At 43.3% G+C, this 4,059-nt stretch overlaps 1 pseudogene; it reads right to left on the bottom strand.

Moving 5' to 3' along the window:
• Positions 1-685: 685 nt before the first annotated feature.
• Positions 686-1,630, bottom strand: LOC102733216 (replication termination factor 2 pseudogene; annotated as a pseudogene).
• Positions 1,631-4,059: the final 2,429 nt, after the last annotated feature.

Here is a 4,059-nt window from a genome sequence, read left to right as displayed (position 1 = left end):
GAGAGTTTCTGAATTCACGAGGTAGGGAGAAAAGTTAAATGTTTAAATTTGTTCACGAAGGGATATTTTACCGTATTTCCGTAATTCACAGATATCTTAAGAGAAAATTTCCTTAAATTTGGAAGAGCAAACATTAGAGAACTAGCAGTGTTTCAAACCAGGCTTATCAGTAACTTAACATACCAAATAAAAAAGCCTAATTAGTCGAAAAGACTTCACTTAGAAATTGAATCTGGGAAAGCTTGTTTTAAAAAACCTCAGAAAGTTCTAAAGCACATGCCTAAATAGGAGCATTATCATAACACTTAATATTTAATTACCTATTTAACCAAGGTGGCAATAAGAGATTCTACACAAGGTTATATAGTTAGCAAAACTTAGCTCCTTTAATATTTAAGAAGTTTTTTTGTTTTGTTTTGTTTTTCCCAAGGAATCTGGAGTCTTTATTTCAAGCATAAAAAGTGCAGCCAACGCGTCTTCCGGGCCGTGGGGAGGGCATGAGCCTGTGGGAGGGGCGGGCAGGGCCAGCACTGTACCGCGGGAACCCACGCGCCTCACAAGCAAGCTCCCGGGTTTGGGAGGACGCAAAGGGAGAGCTAGCAGAGAACGGCGCACAGTAACGCCCACGCCACCTGCCCCGTGGAAACCGGACGGCGCCTGCGCGGCGGGGAGCGCCGCAAGGGCTTCAGAAACAGCAGGACGTGTGGGTGGCCCAGGAGCGGACTCCTCCTTGGAGCGCTGGGCGGAGCTGTGAGTCGTGAAAAGAGACTTGTGAGCTTCCGATTCTTCGCTGTCGGCAATGGACCTCTTTGGGGTTCCACACAGAGGCTTCCCAACTTTTCCAGAAGAGCTCCCATTTGCTGCTGCACTTTTGGGAGCTGAGCTGGCTTTCTTCTCTCTAGAATCAAGGCTGGTTTCTTCAGGCTTCCCTGTCTTAATTTTTGATGGCCCTAGAGATTCTTCACTGACACCTGGCTTTGAGACACTCTGCCGCCTTGGGTTTCTTTGCTTTCTTCCCCAGCTTCGCCCTCGGCCTCCTCCATCCTCCTCTTCAGCGTTTCCCACGTCCTCCTTGGTGCCGTTGAGCACGATGACGTCGTCCTCTTGGAAGGCAGCCCCACATGTGCGACAAACTTCTGCTTTGATCTCTTTCAAGGTTCGTTCAGAAAACGCACAACCACAGCACCGCAGGAAGCAAAACCTGTGCCGGCCTTTCGTCTCCAAGCCCACAACGGGGCAGATGAAACGTGCCCGCTGGAGGTCATCGTGTTTGTCACCTTTTGTGTTTCCTTTGTCCCCTTCCCAGGCAGGATTATCAGAAAGCCTTAGTTCTGTCACATTCTTACTGCTTTTAATGTGAGATGCTGCCTTCCCAAGAGCCTTTTTGGAAGACTTGTCCAACAGAAACTCAATGAGGGCATCTTTGTTATAAAGTCTGCCAAGCACAGGCGACTATTGGTCGCCTTAATATTTCTTGACTTAGAGTACAATAGTTCCATTGGGCCACTAATTCATCATCTTTGTCAACCTTCTCAACCTTCTTCGGCCCCCTCACCAGTTCGTGTCTCTTGGGGATTATTCCTCCCTCGCAACCCTTTGCTAGCCAGTAGAGTCCAATATTTGAGAAGTTTTAGTTCTCTTAAGTAATCAAAGACCTGATAAAGGGAAAACATAGAAACTTTGGTTTTCTGCATAGAAAAAGAAAAAAAAAACTGTTTATACTTTCTTATCAAGAACTGACCAACAATCCCAGAAAACTGTCTTTTTAACAGAGAGAAAAGCAGAATTCATTTCCATCTTAGTTTTGAGCACACGTAAAATTCTTTCCCAAAGTTTTTCCTTCACAAACCTTCTACAACTTTCTTTTTCATTCAGATTTTGTCCTAAGCCTTTTCTTTCTAAATAACCAGTCTCATTTTAGGACAAAATTAATTTCTTTTACCTCAACAAAAACATATTCTCATTTCTTCTTTTTTAAAAGATTTTATTTATTTATTTGAGAGAGAGGGAGATAGCACAAGCAGGATGAGGAAGAAGCAGACTCCCCGCTGAGCAGGGAGCCCGACTTTGGGCTCGATCCCAGGACCCCGGGATCATGACCTGAGCCGAAGGCAGATGCTTAACCGACTGAGCCACCCAGGCACCCCTATTCTCATTTCTTATACCTTTCTTACACATCTCTTTCTTTCCTACATACAGAGTTGCTTTCCTTATTTCCATCAGTCTTAATTACATTTAGCAGAATTTTAACTCTTAGAAACCTTAGTCTCCAGTGAAAATTAAGTAGTAACCAACTGTGAACTGTCTGTTACACCAGCATTCTGTAGGAGGCAAATTTTTGAGTACATTTCATAATTTCTGAAAACATATGTTTTATACCACAATCTTTCAGTTAACTGTGTTTATTAGCAGACCCAAATATCTTTAGTTTCTCCATATTAAGAAGCCAGAAACAGATAAGCCTATGTTTAGCAATTAATATTTCAGTATTTTATGTTATTTGGAAAAGAATTAGATATCGAATGAGTTCAACCCAATTTATCATTTAACTTAGCAAAAGTTTCAGGTTACCAAAGACTTTGAAAGCTATATGCCTTTTTATTTATTCAACCTACTTGTTCTTAACAGTTACCTATGAAAACTTTATGAGACAGACAAAAGCAACCATCCTTTTAAGTCATTTTTTTTTGACAAATTGCAACAGACACAACATGATTTTAAGTAATAAATTCAGGTAGAATAAAAGCTGATTATCTGTATCATATTCCATGTAGATAACTACAAAAACATGTTTATTTTAATTAAACCAACAACAATGAATTAGCTTTAATACCGAACATGTTACATCTGTGTCTGCTAAAAGACCATTAATTTGTTGCCCACTGTCACTTTTTACCTGGGGCACCTGTGGGGGAAATCTGAGGTAAGCAGTTTAAATCCAGAGAGCCCCTGGATCCCTTCATGTTGATTTGGGAGGTGCTTTATCTTGAACCTCATAAGGAGGGGACCCAACAATTTGGGGCGCTTTTCGCTCCTTGATAATGAGGGTAGGAGGAGCAGAAGCCAATGGCACCCCAGGCACCGAGGATGGTAGAGGAGCTAGCTATGTGAGCGGTGCCCATGGAGGTGCAGAAACAGGAGGAGCAGGAGGTGAAGGCAGAGGTGCAAGGGTGTCACCAGAAAGGCTGGAGGCAGATTCAAAGCTTAGAGTAACACCCCCACCCACCCACCCACCCCCGTCTGTCTCTGGGTCTCTCTCTCCTGCAAAACAGGTTTTTTCTCTGGTTGCTTTTCAGCTCTCTGCACCATTTAAAATATGTCCTCATGGGCGCCTGGGTGGCTCAGTTGCTTAAATGGTTGCCTTGGGCTCAGATCAGGATACCAGGGTCCTGGGATCCAGCTCCCTGCTCAGTGGGGAGTCTGCTTCTCCGTCTCCCTCTGCCCCTCCCCCTGCTTGTGCGAGAGCGTGCACACGCACTCTCTCTCTCTCTCTCAAATAAATAAACTCTTTAAAAAAATAATAAAATAAATAAAATATGCTCTCGTGGACCTTCTTGGGGAACAGAAGGAGTATTCCCCATCTTCCTGGGCAAAAGTTCAGAAAGAACACAGAAGAAACAAGACTATGACTAAATGAAGCCTAGAGTACCTCCGTCAGCATTTGTTCTTCCCTAAAAGTTGGCTTCACCAATTGAACTGAATGCTTCCTAGTTTCTGGTTTCTCCCCAAAGTTGGAGTTTCACCAACTGAACCAAACAGCTTCCTAAGAGAGCCAAACCAAGACCCCTTATTTAGAGGCAACTGAATGGGAGGAAGGAATCCAAGGGAGCCATTTAGTGACCATCTTTCATCTCTAAATGGTACATTGGCCAAACTGTGTTACAGTAAAAGATAATCTTTTTCACAGTCATAGTTCCTGGCTATACTCCTTTCACTTACTCAAAATTTGGCCCAGTGGGCTATTTGGTGGGATAGAGATGGAATTTCCCATTATACACAAAGTTGACATAACACAACACAACCCACCCCACCAACACACACCAAATCAGATCTATTCCA

This window comes from Leptonychotes weddellii, chromosome 8 (assembly GCF_054177405.1).
Source record: "Leptonychotes weddellii isolate Sample4059 chromosome 8, ASM5417740v2, whole genome shotgun sequence".
Lineage (NCBI taxonomy): Eukaryota > Metazoa > Chordata > Mammalia > Carnivora > Phocidae > Leptonychotes > Leptonychotes weddellii.
The sequence above is the reverse complement of the archived record's forward strand: the minus strand, read 5'-3'. Positions and strand labels throughout refer to the sequence as shown.